Source organism: Somniosus microcephalus, chromosome 28 (genome assembly GCF_052327205.1).
Source record: "Somniosus microcephalus isolate GS21.2 chromosome 28, FLI_Smic_1.0, whole genome shotgun sequence".
Taxonomy (NCBI): domain Eukaryota; kingdom Metazoa; phylum Chordata; class Chondrichthyes; order Squaliformes; family Somniosidae; genus Somniosus; species Somniosus microcephalus.
Genome location: NC_141014.1, coordinates 20863264 through 20881811, shown reverse-complemented (window position 1 = coordinate 20881811; position 18548 = coordinate 20863264). Strand labels below are relative to the sequence as shown.

The window sequence follows — 18548 nt, the reverse complement described above, 5'->3', positions numbered from 1 at the left end:
GATTACTGCCCTTAATCCCGTACAAAAATTTTCTTTTTAAATACTAGAATCATAGCAATAGAAATTTACGGCACAGAAGGAGGCTATTTGGCCCATTGCATCAGCGCCAGCCGAAAGAGCTATCCAGTCTAATCCCTCTTGGTCCATAGCCCTGTAGGTTACAGCACTTCAAGTGCATATCCAAGTACTTTTTAAATGTGATGAGGGTTTCTGCCTCTACCACCCTTTTAGGCAGTGAGTTCCAGACCCCCACCACCCTCTGGGTGAAAAAAGTTCTCCTCAATACCTCTCTAATCCTTCTACCAATTGCTTTAAATCTATGCCCCCTGGCTATTGACTTCTCTGCGAATGTTCACTAGATTGATTCATGGGATGGGAGGGCTGTCCTATGATGAGAGATTGTGTAGAATGGGCCGATACTCTCTGGAGTTTAGAAGAATGAGAGGTGATCTCATTGAAACATACAAGATTCTGAGGGGGATTGACAGGGTAGATGCTGAGAGGCTGTTTCCCCTGGCTGGAGTGTCTAGAACTAGGGGGCATAGTCTCAGGATAAGGGGTCGGCCATTTAAGACCAAGATGAGGAGGAATTTCTTCACTCAGAGGGTTGTGAATCTTCAGAATTCTCTGCCCCAGAAGGCTGTGAATGCTGAGTCTTTGAGTATATTCAAGACTGAGATCGATAGATTTTTGGACTCTAGGGGAATCAAGGGATATGGAGAGCGGGCGGGAAAGTGGAGTTGAGGTCGATGATCAGCCATGATCTTACTGAATGGCGGAGCAGGCTCGAGGGGCCGTATGATCTACTCCTGCTCTTATTTCTTATGTTCTTATTACCCCAACCCCATGAGCCCTAATCTTGTGTAATGACCTTTTATGTGGCACCCTATCGAATGCCTTTTGGAAATCCAATCCAAATATACTACATGCACTGGTTCCCCTTTATCTACCCTGCTAGTTACATCCTCAAAAAACTCTAATAAATTTGTCAAACACAATTTCCCTTTCAGAAAACCATGTTGACTCTGCCCAATCATGTTAGGATTTTCTAAGTGCCCTGATACCACTTCCTTAACAATGGATTCGGGCATTTTCCCTATGACTCATGTCAGGCCATTGCCCACCCCAAATTGCCCTTGAGAAGGCGGTGGTGAGCTGTCTTCTTGAACCGCTGCAGTCCGCGTGGTAAAGGTGCTCCCACAGTGCTGTTAGAGACTGAGTTCCAGGATTTTGACCCAGCGACTATGAAGGAACGGTGATATATTTCCAAGTGAGGATGGTGTGTGACTTGGAGGGGAACTTGGAGGTGGTGGTGTTCCCATGCGCCTGCTGCCCTTGTCCTTCTAGGTGGTAGAGGTCGCGGGTTTTGGAGGTGCTGTCGAAGAAGCCTTGGCGCGTTGCTGCAGTGCATCTTGTAGATGGTACACACTGCAGCCACGGTGCGCCGGTGGTGGAGGGAGTGAATGTTTAAGGTGGTGGCTGGGGTGCCAATCAAGCGGCTGCTTTGTCCTGGATGGTGTTGAGCGTCTTGAGTGTTGTTGGAGCTGCACTCATCCAGGCAAGTGGAGAGTATTCCATCACACTCCTGACTTGTGCCTTGTAGATGGTGGAAAGGCTTTGGGGAGTCAGAAGGTGAGACACTCATCACAGGATATCCAGCCTCTGACCTGTTCTTGTAGCCACAGTAATTATGTGGCTGGTCCAGCTATGTTTCTGGTCAATGGTGAACCCCCCAGGATATTGATGTTTGGGGATTCAGCGATGGTAATGCCGTTGAATGTCAAGGGGCGGTGATTAGACACTCTCTTGTTGGAGATAGTCATTGCCTGTGTCGCGCGAATGTTACTTGCCACTTTATCAGCCCAAGCCTGAATGTTGTCCAGGTCTTTCTGCATGCAGGCACAGACTGCTTCATTATCTGAGGAGTTGCGTATGGAACTGAACACTGTGTAATCAGCAGCGAACATCCCCACTTCTGACCTTATGATGCAGGGAAGGTCATTGATGAAGCAGCTGAAGATGGTTGGGCCTAGGACTCTGCCCTGAGGAACTCCTGCAGCGATGTCCTAGGGCTGAGATGATTGGCCTCCAACCACCACAATCATCTTCTTTGGTGCTAGGTATGACTCCAGCCAGTGGAGAGTCTTTCCCCTGATTTCCATTGACTTCTATTTCACTAGGGCTCCTTGATGCCACACTCGGTCAAATGCTGCCTTGATGTCAAGGTCAGTCACTCTCACCTCACCTCTGGAATTCAGCTTTTTTGTCAATGTTTGGACCAAGGCTGTAATCAAGTCTGGAGCTGAGTGGTCCTGGCGGAACCCAAACTGAGTTGTTTAGCATGTATTTAGTCCTGTGTTGCAGCTTCCCCAAGTTGGCACCTCATTTTTAGGTATGCCTGGTGCTGCTCCTAGCATGCTCTTCTACATTCCTCATTGACCCAGGGTTGGTCGCCTGGCTTGATGTTAATGGTAGAGTGAGGGATATGCCGGGCCATGAGATTACAGATTGTGGTGGAATACAATTCTGCTGCTGCTGATGGCCCACAGTGCCCCATGGATGCCCATTTTGAGCTGCTAGATCTGTTCTGAATCTATCCCATTTAGCACTGTGGTAGTGCCACACAACACGATTGAGGGTGTCCTCTGTGTGAAGACGGGACTTCGTCTCCACAAGGACTGTGCAGTGGTCACTGTTACCAATACTTGGTCAATACCAGACCGATCCGTCCGTTCCAGGATAGACTTCCTGTTTGTGTACCAGATAGTCACAGACAGATTCACCAACGTCACACCAATGTTCAGAGGCATAGCGTACAAAAGCAAGGAAGTTATGATGAATCTGTATAAAACACTGGTTCGGCCTCAACTGGAGTATTATGTCCAATTCTGGGCACTGAACTTTAGGAAGGATGCGAAGGCCTTAGAGAGGGTGCAGAAAAGATTTACAAGAATGGTTCCAGGGACGAGAGACTTCAGTTACGTGGATAGACAGGAGAAGCTGGGGTTGTTCTCCTTAGAGCAGAGAAGGTTGAGAGGGGATTTGATCGAGGTGTTCAAAATCATGAGGGGTCTAGACAGAGTAGATAGAGAGAAACTGTTCCCATTGGTGGAAGGGTCGAGAACCAGAGGACACAGACTTAAGGTGATTGGCAGAAGAACCAAAGGCGACATGAGGAAAAACTTTTTTACGCAGCAAGTGGTTAGGATCTGAAATGCACTGCCTGAAAGGGTGGTGGAGGCAGATTCAATCGTGGCTTTCAAAAGGGAATTGGATAAGTAGCTGAAAGAAAAACATTTGCAGGGCTGCGGAGAAAGGGCAGGGGAGTGGGGCTAGCTGAAATGTTCTTGCAGAAAGCTGGCACGGGCTCGACGGCCCGAATGGCCTCCTTCTGTGCTGTAAATATTCTATGATTCTATGATTCTCTGACCAATGCCTCCTACTGGCTGACTGTCACCCACAGGAAGACCAGACAGTGGGCAGAGGGATATGGAAGCTGAACGTGAAACTGTTGGCCCCGGAAAACATTGAGGAACTCAAAAGGGATTACAAAGGGTGGAGAACCGTGAAACCCCTCTTTGATTCCCCGGCGCACTGGTGGGAAACGATCAAGACGAACATCAAGAGGTTCTTCATCCTCAAAGGCGTTCAGAAGGCGAGAGAGAGACAGAGGGAAATGTCCCGACTCCAGAAAAGCATGCAGAATCTGCTCCTGCTGCGGTCGATGGGGGGCGATGTCGGGGAGGAACTCCAAGAGGTGATGGGCCAGCAAGCCTCGCTCTATGCCTCAGAGTCCTCCAAGATCATCTTCCGCTCCAGAATCCACTCCGTGGAGCAGGACGAGACGTGCTCGCGTTTCTTCTTCCAAAAGGTACACAGAGGGAGCTCTGTGATCCACAGCCTGAAGGAAGAAGACGGCTCTGTGACGTCCTCGCAGCCTGACATGCGAAGGATCAGCAAATCCTTTTATGCCGGGCTGTACGACGCGAAGCCCACAGACAGCGCGGCCTCCCAGTCTTTCCTGTCGTCTATCTCGGAGGTGCTAGACGACAGCAAGCGGGAGAGTCTGGATCACCCGCTAACTCTGGACGAGCTGACAAAGGCCGTCCGGTCCTTCGAGACGAGTAAAACTCCCGGAAGCGACGGCCTACCGGTCGAGTTGTATTCGGCTCTGTGGGACTGGATGGGCCCAGGCCTGCTGGAAGTGTACGGGGGTATGCTTCTGGCTGGCAGCATGTCAGAATCAATGAGGAAAGGCATCATCACCCTCATCTACAAGCAGAAGGGGGAGAGGGAAGAAATCAGAAACTGGCGGCCCATTTCGCTGCTTAATGTGGACTACAAGATTCTGTCCAAGGTCATCGCCAACAGGGTCAAGTCTGCTCTGGAGCTGGTGATCCACCCGGATCAGACCTGTGCCGTACCCGGCAGGAAGATCTCTGATAGCCTCACGCTACTCAGAGATACGATCGCCTACGTGCGGGACAGGGGGGTGGACACCTGCTTAATCAGCTTGGACCAGGAGAAGGCTTTCGACAGAATATCGCACACGTACATGATGGACGTGCTCTCCAAAATGGGGTTTGGGGAGGGAATCTGCAATTGGATCCAACTGCTCTACACAGACATCAGTAGCGCAGTTCTAATCAACGGGTGGGAATCAGAAAGCTTCCCGGTCAAATCTGGAGTCAGGCAGGGCTGTCCTCTCTCCTCTGTCTTGTTCGTGTGTTGTATCGAACCCTTTGCCCAGTCCATCAGAAGGGATTCGAGCATAAGAGGGGTGATGATCCCAGGCAGCGGAGGCACTCAGGTTAAGGCCTCCCTGTACATGGACGACGTCGCCTTCTTTTGCTCGGACCCACTGTCGGTCCGCAGACTGCTGAGCATCTGCGACCAGTTTGAACTGGCCTCGGGAGCGAAAGTAAATCGCAGCAAAAGCGAGGCCATGTTCTTTGGGAACTGGGCCGACCGATCCTTTGTCCCCTTCACCGTCAGGTCAGATTACCTGAAGGTGCTGGGAATATGGTTCGGAGCGGCCGGGGCGTGCACCAAAAACTGGGAGGAGCGTATCTCCAAGGTACGCCAGAAACTGGGAATGTGGGAGCAGCGCTCCCTGTCGATCGTGGGCAAGAACCTGGTCATCAGGTGCGAAGTGCTGTCGGTGCTGCTGTACGTGGCGCAGGTGTGGCCCATACCCCGACCCTGCGCCGCCGCAGTCACCCGAGCCGTCTTCCACTTCATCTGGTGATCGAAAATGGACCGTGTCCGGAGGGACACGATGTACAAATCTCCAGAGAAAGGGGGAAAGAACGTACCAAACGTCGCCCTCATCCTGATGGCCACCTTTGTGTGCGGCTGCATCAAACTGTGCACAGACCCTCGGTACGCAAACACCAAGTGTCACTACATGCTGAGGTTCTACCTGTCCCCGGTGTTGCGAAGGATGGGTCTGGCGACGCTGCCGCGGAACGCTCCATCCAGTTGGACCGTGCCAGACCACCTGTCCTTCGTGGAAAAGTTTTTCACGGCAAACACCTTTGACCACAAGGCTATCAAGCAGTGGTCAGCACGTAACGTTCTCGAGACCCTACGGGAAAAGGAGATGGCGGATCCTCTCGGATGGTTCCCCGAGTAGACTGTCGAAGTCATTTGGCAGAACGCCTCATCGCCAGAACTCACAAACAAGCACCAAGACGTAGCTTGGCTGGTGGTGAGAAGGGCCCTCCCCGTCAGATCCTTCATGCACTCCCGACGTCTCTGCTCCACCGCACGCTGTCCACGAGGAGGCTGCGCTTGGGACGAGACCGTCATCCATCTCCTTCTGGAATGTGCCTTTGCAAAGAAGGTCTGGAAAGAGATGCAGTGGTCTTTGTCGAGGTTCACCCCGAGCAGCTCGGTAACACAGGACTCTGTGCTCTACGGACTGTTTCCAGGGACGCACACCGAGACAAATATCAACTGCTGCTGGAAGATCATCAACTCGGTGAAAGACACCCTTTGGTCTGCCCGAAACTTGCTGGTCTTCCAGATCAAGGAGTTGTCCACGACCGGGTGTTGCAGACTGGCACATTCCAAGGTCCAGGAGTACGTGCTGAGGGACGCACTAAAGGTTGGTGCTGCTGCCGCCAAGGCACGATGGGGAAGGGCCACAGTTTAAGGCCCTCCCGCCAGTGTACACCGAGGGGCTGAAACCAGTAGAAACCCCCCCCTCGGGCCGCATGACGTACAAGTGTGTTAATTGTAAAGCTCTTGTAATCTGTGAATGTAAATAGAGTACCATGTACTGCATTCATGTGTATTAATTAAGCCATATATAATACGACTGGTGGACTGTAATGCAACGTATTTTGACAAGTGTTGGAATGTATCTCGGCCCCCCTCGGGCTGTATCTATATATATAAAGCGGCTCTTCTGTCTGTCTGTCTGTCTGTCTGTCTGTCTGTCTGTCTGTCCGCCTGGTCTCTATACGTTTGGAAGTTACAGAGCGTACCGACGCGCGCGTCGCCTCAAAAGAAAGCTTGTGATTCCGGACCGGTCATAGGCGTATTTACGTTTCGGCCGGACAAAAATCCCGCCCGCGGTATCACAAAAACGTTCAGCGTTCCGCTCATTAGCATCTCATTAGCGACCGTGTGACGTCGAGGTCTTCCTACAGTTGAGTGTCGAGTGACTCGACGATTGACCAATCCTACTCTTCGGTGACCTGACCGGTCGACCAATCAGTGCGTGTGTGGGCGGGCCTTATCCTTCTGAACCGAGGTGAGTGGCCGCCATCTTGATTTTCCACTATTTTTTCCCCCACACTTTCTGTGTGTTAGGGAACTAAGGTAAATATTTCAATTATGTGTTAGGCAATTAATTAACAATTTATTTGAGTTTTATATTGTGTTTAGCAACCCCCCCTCCTCCTCACCCTCGCGCAGGGGGGACTCGGGGCCTGAAGCTGAAAAAATTTCTCTCTCTCTCTCTCTCTTTCTTCCCTCTCTCTCTCTCCTTCTCCTCTTCCCTCTCTCTCCTTCTCCTCTTCCCTCTCTCCTCTTCCCTCTCTCTCCTTCTCCTCTTCCCTCTCTGTCTCTCTCTACTTCCCCCTCTCAGGTGTCGCGGAGGGAGCGCGGGCGCGCCGCCCGAAGTTTCCCGCTCGCTAACGGCCTTGCTGGCTCCCGTGGGCCGCTCGCACTGACCGCGCATGTGCCGCCCGCACTCACCGCGCATGCGCCGCCCGCACTCACCGCGCATGCGCCGCCCGCCCGCAGCGGCTGTCCATCAGCCGCGCGATACGCGGGGGACTTCAGCAACGGCACCGGACCTCAGGCGCTAGGCAGGGGGAGGGGCCGGAGAGAGGGACAGAGGGGAGTGGGGGAGCGGGGGAGGGGAGTGGGGGAGGGGAAGGGAGGGAGAGAGGGGAAGGGAGGGAGAGAGGGGAGGGAGGGAGAGAGGGGAGGGAGAGAGGGGAGGGAGAGAGGGGAGGGAGGGATAGGACAGGGAGAGGACATGACAGGGAGAGGGGGGACACACAGGGGCAGGGAGACCAAACGCCCCAAAATTGCCCTCGCGCCCCAAAATTGCCCTCGCAACGCGGGGCTCGCTAGGCAGGGGGAGGGGCCGGAGAGAGGGACAGAGGGGAGTGGGGGAGCGGGGGAGTGGGGGAGGGGTGGGGGGGAGGGAGAGAGGGGAGGGGAGGGAGGGAGAGAGGGGAGTGGAGGGAGGGAGAGAGGGGAGGGGAGGGAGAGAGGGGAGGGAGGGATAGGACAGGGAGAGGACATGACAGGGAGAGGGGGGACACACAGGGGCAGGGAGACCAAACACCCCAAAATTGCCCTCGCGCCCCAAAATTGCCCTCGCAACGCGGCATGCACTGCCCGCCCGCCCGCCCGCAGCGGCCGTCCATCAGCCGCGCGATACGCGGGGGACCTCAGCAACGGCACCGGACCTCAGGCGCTAGGCAGGGGGAGGGGCCGGAGAGAGGGACAGAGGGGAGTGGGGAAGCGGGGGAGTGGGGGAGAGGGAGACAGGGGAGGGGAGGGGAGGGAGAGAGGGGAGGGAGGGATAGGACAGGGAGAGGACATGACAGGGAGAGGGGGGACACACAGGGGCAGGGAGACCAAACGCCCCAAAATTGCCCTCGCGCCCCAAAATTGCCCTCGCAACGCGGGGCTCCCCAGCGGCTCTTCTGTCTGTCTGTCTGTCTGTCTGTCTGTCCACCTGGTCTCTATACGTTTGGAAGTTACAGAGCGTACCGACGCGTGCGTCGCCTCAAAAGAAAGCTTGCGATTCCGGACCGGTCATCGGCGTATTTACGTTTCGGCCGGACAAAAATCCCGCCCGCGGTATCACAAAAACGTTCAGAGTTCCACTCATTAGCATCTCATTAGCGACCGTGTGACGTCGAGGTCTTCCAACAGTTGAGTGTCGAGTGACTCGACGATTGACCAATCCTACGCTTCGGTGACCTGACCGGTCGACCAATCGGTGCGTGTGTGGGCGGGCCTTATCCTTCTGAACCGAGGTGAGTGGCCGCCATCTTGATTTTCCACAATTTTTTTCCCCCACACTTTCTGTGTGTTAGGGAACTAAGGTAAATATTTCAATTATGTGTTAGGCAATTAATTAACAATTTGTTTGAGTTTTACATTGTGTTTAGCAACCCCCCCATCCTCCTCCTCCTCACCCTCGCGCAGGGGGGACTCGGGGCCTGAAGCTGAAAAAATTTCTCTCTCTCTCTCTCTCTTTCTTCCCTCTCTCTCTCTCCTTCTCCTCTTCCCTCTCTCTCCTTCTCCTCTTCCCTTTCTCCTCTTCCCTCTCTCTCCTTCTCCTCTTCCCTCTCTGTCTCTCTCTACTTCCCCCTCTCAGGTGTCGCGGACGGACCGCGGGCGCGCCGCCCGAAGTTTCCCGCTCGCTAACGGCCTTGCCGGCTCCCGCGGGCTGCTCGCACTGACCGCGCATGCGCCGCCCACACTCACCGCGCATGCGCCGCCCACACTCACCGCGCAGGCGCTGCCCGCCCGCCCGCAGCGGCCGTCCATCAGCCGCGCGATACGCGGGGGACCTCAGCAACGGCACCGGACCTCAGGCGCTAGGCAGGGGGAGGGGCCGGAGAGAGGGACAGAGGGGAGTGGGGGAGTGGGGGAGGTGGGGGGGGAGGGGAGGGGGTTGAGGGAGGGGAGGGGTGGGGGGAGGGGAGGGGTGGGGGGGGAGAGGGAGACAGGGGAGCGGAGGGGAGGGAGAGAGGGGAGGGGAGGGAGGGAGAGAGGGGAGGGGAGGGAGGGAGAGAGGGGAGGGGCCAGAGAGAGGGACAGAGGGGAGCGGGGGAGGGAGGGACACAGACAGGGGAGGGGGTGGGGGTGGGTGATGGGAGGGGAGGAGGGGAGCGGGGGGAGGGAGGGGAGCGGGGGTGGGGAGGGGAGCGGGTGGGCGAGGGGAGGGAGGGAGACAGGGGAGGGAGGGATAGGACAGGGAGAGGACATGACAGGGAGAGGGGGGACACACAGGGGCAGGGGGACCAAGCGCCCCAAAATTGCCCTCATGCCCCAAAGTTGCCCTCGCGCCCCAAAATTGCCCTCGCGCCCCAAAATTGCCCTCGCAACGCGGGGCTCCCCAGCTAGTCTATACATATAAAGCGGCTCTTCTGTCTGTCTGTCTGTCTGTCTGTCTGTCTGTCTGTCCGCCTGGTCTCTATACGTTTGGAAGTTACAGAGCGTACCGACGCGCGCGTCGCCTCAAAAGAAAGCTTGCGATTCCGGACCGGTCATCGGCGTATTTACGTTTCGGCCGGACAAAAATCCCGCCCGCGGTATCCCAAAAACGTTCAGCGTTCCGCTCATTAGCATCTCATTAGCGGCCGTGTGACGTCGAGGTCTTCCTACAGTTGAGTGTCGAGTGACTCGACGATTGACCAATCCTACGCTTCGGTGACCTGACCGGTCGACCAATTGGTGTGTGTGTGGGCGGGCCTTATCCTTCTGAACCGAGGTGAGTGGCCGCCATCTTGATTTTCCACGATTTTTTTCCCCCACACTTTCTGTGTGTTAGGGAACGAAGGTAAATATTTCAATTATGTGTTAGGCTATTAATTAACAATTTATTTGAGTTTTATATTGTGTTTCGCAACCCGCCCCCCTCCTCCTCACCCTCGCGCAGGGGGGACTCGGGGCCTGAAGCTGAAAAAATTTCTCTCTCTCTCTCTCTCTCTTTCTTCCCTCTCTCTCTCTCCTTCTCCTCTTCCCTCTCTCTCCTTCTCCTCTTCCCTCTCTCCTCTTCCCTCTCTCTCCTTCTCCTCTTCCCTCTCTGTCTCTCTCTACTTCCCCCTCTCAGGTGTCGCGGACAGAGCGTGGGCGCGCCGCCCGAAGTTTCCTGCTCGCTAACGGCCTTGCCGGCTCCCGCGGGCCGCTCGCACTGACCGCGCATGCGCCGCCCGCACACACCGCGCATGCGCCGCCCGCACTCACCGCGCATGCGCCGCCCGCACTCACCGCGCATGTGCCGCCCGCACTCACCACGCATTCGCTGCCCGCCCGCCCGCAGCGGCCGTCCATCAGCCGCGCGATACGCGGGGGACCTCAGCAACGGCACCGGACCTCAGGCGCTAGGCAGGGGGAGGGGCCGGAGAGAGGGACAGAGGGGAGTGGGGGAGGGGGGGAGTGGGGGGGGGAGTGGGGGAGCAGGGTGGGGGAGCAGGGGGGAGTGGGGGAGCGGGGGGGGAGTGGGGGAGCGGGGGTGGGAGTGGGGGAGCGGGGGGGGAGTGGGGGAGCGGGGGGGGAGTGGGGGAGCGGGGGGGAGGGAGATGGAGACAGGGGAGGGGAGGGGGAGAGAGGGAGACGGGGAGGGGAGGGGGGGAGAGGGAGACAGGGGAGGGGAGGGGGGAGAGGGAGACAGGGGAGGGGAGAGGGAGACAGGGGAGGGGAGGGGGGAGAGGGAGACAGGGGAGGGGGGAGAGGGTGACAGGGGAGGGGAGGGAGAGAGGGGAGGAGAGGGAGACAGGGGAGGGGAGGGGGGAGAGGGAGGGAGGGAAGGGGGAGAGGGAGACAGGGGAGGGGAGGGAGAGAGGGGAGGGGAGGGGGGGAGGGAGAGAGGGGAGGGGAGGGAGAGAGGGGAGGGGAGGGAGGGAGAGAGGGAAGGGGAGGGAGGGATAGGACAGGGAGAGGACATGACAGGGAGAGGGAGGACACACAGGGGCAGGGAGACCAAAAGCCCCAAAATTGCCCTCGCGCCCCAAAATTGCCCTCGCAACGCGGGGCTCCCCAGCTAGTGATTATAAAGCATGTAATGAAAATGTACCTGTTTGTGTAAAGCGAGTACCATGTACTGCTTTCATCTGTAATATGATTTGCGGAGTGTATTGTAATATATTCAAACATGCTTTGATATATGTAATGATAAATGTAATGTAATTTGTAAATTGAGTGCCATGTGAAGTTAATTTGTACTGTACCAGATGTGGAGTGCATTGTCATGTACATGAACAAAGATTTTACGAATAAAGTATATATTTTGGAAAAAAAAACTGTTCTTATCAGTTTAATATCTGATACGTCCCCTATTTGGGGACCAAATATTAACTTGGTTTTTGGAACAGGGAGATGGGACAGGGGCTTGCTCCGCCCACTCCACGCATTGACCTGGTATTGCAGTGCATCCAGGGATGGTGCAGCTTCCCCTCTTTGGGGTGGGAAGTCAGAAAAGTCAAAAGGAGAAAAAGTCTTTACATCCTTTTCACCGTGCTTTCTTTTCTTTCCTAGATTGCTGCTCGGTGCCCCCCTCCGCTTTTCCCGCCTTCTCGCCGCCGCCTTCACACCTTTAGCTCGGCAGGTTAGGCAGCCGCCTTGAGGGGGGGTTTCTCTCTGTCCTTGCATGTCTATTGTGCTTTTCTTTCCGTATTTGCAGATGGGCTCTACTTCTATATTATAGGGCGGGGCCTCGCCATCTTTGCCGCTCTGCAGCTAACCTGGACGATGCCCCCTGTTGCATTTCTGAGCCACTGCAGGCAGACGCCCCCCTGTTGGAAAAGGGGGGGACTGCAAGCCCCGCCCCGCAGGCACGCTCCGACTGCGCCCCGTCGGGATCCTGCGCGGCGCACGTCGCTTAACCGTTCGCAAATGCAAATGCTTTCATGGCATCATCTGGCGGATCATATAACTAGGGCTGTAGAGAGGGCTTTAAACTAACTAGTCGGGGGGAGGTTCCTAGAGAGCAAATAATAAAAATGACAACAGAGAAGGTAATAGAAGGTAGCAGTGGGGAAATTAATAACCAGAGCGTGTCAGGAAGGGGCAGAAGGTATGGAGTAAAAGGTAAAGTAATAAAAAGGGCAAAAGCAGGAACTAAGTGTCATAAAACATCTTTGAAAGTCCTCTATCTGAATGCACGTAGCATTCGTAACAAATTAGATGAGTTAATGGCACAAATAACTACATATGGGTATGATCTTGTGGCCATTACAGAAACATGGCTGCAGGGTGACAATGCCTGGGAATTAAACATACCAGGTTATTTAACGATCAGGAAGGACAGGCAGGAAGGAAGGGGAGGTGGGGTGGCTATGTTAATAAAGGAAGGAATCACTGTAATACAGAGAAATGATATTGGGTCAAAAGATCAGGATAATGCAACAGTTTGGGTGGAGGTAAGGAATAATAAGGGGAAAAAAACACTAGTGGGCGTAGTCTATAGGCCTCCGAACAGTGGTAACTCTGTTGGACGGAGTATCAATCAGGAAATAGTTGAGGCTTGTAATAAGGGAACATCTATAATTATGGGGGATTTCAACTATCATATTAATTGGACAAATCAAATTGGGCAGAGCAGCCTTGAGGATGAGTTCATTGAGTGTATTAGGGATGGGTTTCTTGAGCAGTATGTAACTGAACCGACCAGGGGGCAAGCAACCTTAGATCTGGTCCTGTGTAACGAGACGGGATTAATTAAAAATGTCCTAGTAAAGGATCCCCTTGGAATGAGTGACCATAACATGGTTGAATTCCATATTCAATTAGAGGGTGAGAAGGTTGGATCGCAAACAAACGTGCTAAGCTTGAATAAAGGAGACTATGAACGTATGAGAGCGGAATTGAGTAGAGTGGATTGGGAAAATAGATTAAAGGGTAAGACGATACATGATCAGTGGTGTACATTCAAGGAGTTATTTTACAACTTCCAAAAAAAATACATTCCACTGAGAAGAAAAGGGTGTAAAAGAAAAGACAGCCATCCGTGGCTAAGTAAAGAAATTAAGCATAGTATTCGACTAAAAACAAGGGCATATAAGGTAGCCAAATCTAGTGGGAGGATAGAGGATTGGGAAAACTTTAAAAGACAGCAAAAAATAACAAAAAGATTGATTAAGAAAGGGAAGATAGATTATGAAAGTAAATTAGCAAAAAATATAAAAACAGATAGTAAGACTTTTTATAGTTATATAAAAAGAAAAAGGGTGGCTAAAGTAAATGTTGGTCCCTTGGAGGATGAGACCGGGAAATTAATGGTGGGAAATATGGAGATGGCAAAAACACTGAATGAATATTTTACATCAGTCTTTTCAGTAGAAGACACTAAGAATATCCCAACACTGGACAAACAGGGGGCTAAAGGGGGGGAGGAGTTAAACACGATCAAAATCACTAAGGAAGTTGTACTCGGTAAAATAATGGGACTCAAGGCGGATAAATCACCTGGACCTGATGGCTTACATCCTAGGGTCTTGAGGGAAGTGACGGTAGGGATTGTGGATGCATTGGTAATAATTTCCCAAAACTCCCTGGACTCGGCAAAGGTCCCGGCAGACTGGAAAACTGCTAATGTAACACCCTTATTTGAAAAGGGCAGTAGACAGAAGGCTGGAAACTATAGACCGGTTAGCCTAACATCTGTGGTAGGTAAAATTTTGGAGTCCATTATTAAGGAGACAGTAACAGGCCATTTGGATAATCATAATTTAATAGGACAAAGTCAGCATGGTTTTATGAAGGGGAAGTCATGTTTGACAAATTTGCTGGAGTTCTTTGAGGAAGTAACGTATAGGGTGGATAAAGGGGAACCAGTGGACGCAGTGTATTTAGACTTCAAAAAGGCATTTGACAAGGTGCCACACAAAAGATTATTGCTTAAGATAAAAAATCACGGGATTGGGGGTAATATTCTGGCATTGATAGAGGATTGGCTATCTAACAGAAGGCAGAGAGTTGGGATAAATGGTTCATTCTCAGACTGGCAATCAGTAACTAGTGGTGTTCCGCAGGGGTCAGTGCTGGGTCCCCAACTCTTTACAATCTATATTAACGATTTGGAGGAGGGGACCGAGTGTAACATATCAAAGTTTGCAGATGATACTAAGATGGGAGGGAAAGTAGTGAGTGAGGAGGACATAAAAAATCCTGCAAGGGGACATAGACAGGCTAAGTAAGTGGGCAGAGATTTGGCAGATGGAATACAATACTGGAAAGTGTGAGGTTATGCACTTTGGCAGGAAAAATCATAGAGCAAGTTATTATCTTAATGGCAAGAAATTGGAAAGTACTGAAGTACTAAGGGATCTGGGGGTCCTGGTGCACGAAACACAAAAGGTTAGTATGCAGGTGCAGCAAGTGATTAAGAAGGCCAATGGAATGTTGGCTTTCATTGCTAGGGGGATAGAATATAAAAATAGGGAGGTATTGCTTCAGTTGTACAAGGTATTGGTGAGGCCGCACCTGGAATACTGCGTACAGTTTTGGTGTCCATACTTAAGAAAGGATATGCTTGCTTTCGAGTCAGTACAAAGAAGGTTCACTCGGTTAATCCCGGGGATGAGGGGATGGACATATGAGGAGAGGTTGAGTAGATTGGGACTCTACTCATTGGAGTTCAGAAGAATGAGAGGCGATCTTATTGAAACATATAAGATTGTGAAGGGGTCGGATCGGATGGATGCGGGGAAGATGTTCCCGATGATGGGTGAAACTAGAATTAGGGGGCATAGTCTTACAATAAGGGGCTGCTCTTTCAAAACTGAGATGAGGAGGAACTACTTCACTCAGAGGGTGGTAGGTCCATGGAATATGCTGCCCCAAAAAGCTGTAGAAGCTACATCATTACATAAATTTAAAACAGCAATAGACAGTTTCCTAGAAGTAAAGGGAATAAAGCGTTATGGGGAGCGGGCAGGAATTTGGACATGAGTCTAGGTTCGGATCGGTCATGGCCCTGTGGGTAGCGGAGCGGGCCCATGGGCCATGTAGCCTGATCCTGCTCCTATTTTGTGTGTCTAATTCTGTTAGATTCAGGAGATGGTTCTGTGATAGTGGATTGGCGGTTAGGATCAGATCAGCCATGATCTTATTGAATGGCGGAGCAGGCTCGAGGGGCCGATTGGCCTACTCCTGCTCCTATTTCTTATGTTCTTATGTTCTTATCTTGGCCAAAGGGAAGAGGTGCGATACCTGCATGGCTTTTCATCTCTGTTGCGAGCCCTGGCAAAAAATGCTCTCTCGCTCAAAGTCCTCCGTCGCACCTGTGCTCCGTCAGCCACGGCCAGATTGACGGAGAAGACCGAGGCCGAGGAAGACTTGCGCGTGAGCGGGAGTTTACAGGTTATCGCTTCTCGGCCTTTTGGCTTAGATCAAGCGTAGTCACACCCCAGTAATGGGGTGGTGATAGTCACCCCCAGGTTTGGGGCTGCGCCAAAGAAAAAAAACCTTAATTAAAGGGCGGAAATTTTTTTTTTTTAAATCTGTTCTTATCAGTTTAATATCTGATACGTTCCCTATTTGGGGACCAAATATTAACTTGGTTTTTGGAACAGGGAGATGGGACAGGGGCTTGCTCCGCCCACTCCACGCATTGACCTGGTATTGCAGTGCGTCTAGGGACGGTGCAGTTTCCTCTCTTTGGGGTGGGAAGTCAGAAAAGTCAAAAGGAGAAAAAGTCTTTACAGCCTTTTCACCGTGCTTTCTTTTCTTTCCTAGGTTGCTGCTAGCCGCCCCCCTCCGCTTTTCCCGCCTTCTCGCCACCACCTTCACACCTTTAGCTCGGCAGGTTAAGCAGCCGCCTTGGGGGTTTTTTTTCTCTCTGTCCTTGCATGTCTATTGTGCTTTTCTTTCTGTATTTGCAGATGGGCTCTACTTCTATATTATAGGGCGGGGCCTCGCCATCTTTGCCGCTCTGCAGCTAACCTGGACGATGCCCCCTGTTTGATTTCTGAGCCACTGCAGGCAGACGCCCCCCTGTTGGAAAAGGGGGGGACTGCAAGTCCCGCCCCGCAGTCACGCTCCTACTGCGCCCCGTCGGGGTCCTGCGCGGTGCACGTCGCTTAACCCTTCGCAAATGCAAATGCTTTCATGGCATGATCTCGGCCAAAGGGAAGAGGTGCGATACCTGCATGGCTTTTCATCTCTGTTGCGAGTCCTGGCAAAAAATGCTCTCTCGCTCAAAGTCCTCCGTCGCACCTGCGCTCCGTCAGCCACGGCCAGATTGACGGAGAAGACCGAGGCCGAGGAAGACTTGCGCGTGAGCGGGAGTTTACAGGCTATTGCTTCTCGGCCTTTTGGCTAAGCTCAAAGTGTAGTATCTGTTCTTATCAGTTTAATATCTGATACATCCCCTATTTGGGGACCAAATGTTAACTTGGTTTTTGGAACAGGAAGATGGGGTAGGGGCTTGTTCTGCCCACTCCACGCATTGACCTGGTATTGCAGTGCATCCAGGGATGGTGCAGCTTTCCCTCTTTGGGGTGGGCAGTCAGAAAAGTCAAAAGGAGAAAAAGTCTTTACAGCCTTTTTGCCGTGCTTTCTTTTTTTTCCTAGGTTGCTGCTAGCCGCCCTCCTCCGCTTTTCCTGCCTTCTCGCCGCCGCCGTCACACCTTTAGCTCGGCAGGTTAAACAGTCGCCTTGGGGTGTGTTTTTCTCTCTGTCCTTGCATGTCTATTGTGCTTTTCTTTCCGTATTTGCAGATGGGCTCTACTTCTATATTATAGGGCGGGGCCTCGCCATCTTATCGCTCGGCAGCTAACCTGGACGATGCCCCCTGTTGGATTTCTGAGCCCCTGCAGGCAGACGCCCCCCTGTTGGAAAAGGGGGTGACTGCAAGCCCCGCCCCGCAGGCACGCTCCTACTGCGCCCCGTCGGGATCCTGCGCGGCGCACGTCGCTTAACCCTTCGCAAATGCAAATGCTTTCATGGCATCATCTCGGCCAAAGGGAAGAGGTGTGATACCTGCATGGCTTTTCATCTCTGTTGTGAGTCCTGGCAAAAAATGCTCTCTCACTCAAAGTCCTCCGTCGCACCTGCGCTCCGTCAGCCATGGCCAGATTGACGGAGAAGACCGAGGCCGAGGAAGACTTGCGCGTGAGCGGGAGTTTACAGGCTGTCGTTCCTTGGCCTTTTGGCTTAGATCAAGCGTAGTCACACCCCAGTAATGGGGTGGTGATAATCATCCCCAGGTATGGGGCTGCGCCAAAGAAAAACCCCCCTTAATTAAAGAGCGGAAAAAAGAAAAAAATCTGTTCTTGTCAGTTTAATATCTGAGACGTTCCCTATTTGGGGATCAAATATTAACTTGGTTTTTGGAACAGGGAGATGGGACAGGGGCTTGCTCCGCCCACTCCACACATTGACCTGGTATTGCAGTGCATCCAGGGACGGTGCAGCTTCCCCTCTTTGGGGTGGGAAATCAGAAAAGTCAAAAAGAGAAAAAGTCTTTACAGCCTTTTCACCGTGCTTTCTTTTCTTTCCTCGGTTGCTGCTAGCCGCGGCTTTCACACCTTTCGCTCGGCAGGTTAAGCAGCCGCCTTGGGGGGTGTTTTTCTCTCTGTCCTTGCATGTCTATTGTGCTTTTCTTTCCGTATTTGCAGATGGGCTCTACTTCTATATTATAGGGCGGGGCCTCGCCATCTTTGCCGCTCTGCAGCTAACCTGGACGATGCCCCCTTCGGGATCCTGCGCGGCGCATGTCGCTTAACCCTTCGCAAATGCAAATGCTTTCATGGCATCATCTCGGCCAAAGGGAAGAGGTGCGATACCTACATGGCTTTTCATCTCTGTTGCGAGTCCTGGCAAAAAATGCTCTCTCGCTCAAAGTCCTCCGTCGCACCTGCGCTCCGTCAGCCACGGCCAGATTGACGGAGAAGACTGAGGCCGAGGAAGACTTGCGCGTGAGCGGGAGTTTACAGGCTATCGCTTCTCGGCCTTTTGAATAAGATCAAAGTGTAGTATTTGATCTTATCAGTTTAATATCTGATACGTCCCCTATTTGGGGACCAAATATTAACTTGTTTTTTGGAACAGAGACATGGGACAGGGATTGCTCTGCCCACTCCACGCATTGACCTGGTATTGCAGTGCATCCAGGGACAGTGCAGCTTTTCCTGTTTGGGGTGGGAAGTCACAAAAGTCAAAAGAAGAAAAAGTCTTTGCAGCCTTTTCACCGTGCTTTCTTTTCTTTACTAGGTTGCTGCTAGCCGCCCCCCCTCCGCTTTTCCCGCCTTCTCCCCGCCGCCTTCACACCTTTAGCTTTATCCCTTTGGCCTTAAGAAATATATCTAACTCCTTCTTGAATATATTTAATGAATTGGCCTTAACCG

The 18548-nt window shown here is 52.6% G+C and overlaps 3 non-coding genes and 3 pseudogenes across 3 annotated transcripts; all 6 read left to right on the top strand.

Annotated features, from left to right (window-relative positions):
* Nucleotides 1-5362: 5362 nt before the first annotated feature.
* Nucleotides 5363-6157, top strand: LOC147099045 (uncharacterized; annotated as a pseudogene).
* A 5324-nt stretch (nt 6158-11481) lies between these two features.
* On the top strand, nt 11482-11653 carry LOC147099044 (U2 spliceosomal RNA; annotated as a pseudogene).
* A 4031-nt stretch (nt 11654-15684) lies between these two features.
* On the top strand, nt 15685-15853 carry LOC147099043 (U2 spliceosomal RNA; annotated as a pseudogene).
* A 645-nt stretch (nt 15854-16498) lies between these two features.
* LOC147099042 (U2 spliceosomal RNA) lies at nt 16499-16690 on the top strand. Its single transcript, XR_015074098.1, has one exon. It is a non-coding gene; the product is annotated as a U2 spliceosomal RNA (small nuclear RNA).
* A 743-nt stretch (nt 16691-17433) lies between these two features.
* LOC147099041 (U2 spliceosomal RNA) lies at nt 17434-17620 on the top strand. The gene has a single exon (XR_015074120.1). It is a non-coding gene; the product is annotated as a U2 spliceosomal RNA (small nuclear RNA).
* Nucleotides 17621-18140: 520 nt separating this feature from the next.
* On the top strand, nt 18141-18331 carry LOC147099040 (U2 spliceosomal RNA). The gene has a single exon (XR_015074100.1). It is a non-coding gene; the product is annotated as a U2 spliceosomal RNA (small nuclear RNA).
* Nucleotides 18332-18548: the final 217 nt, after the last annotated feature.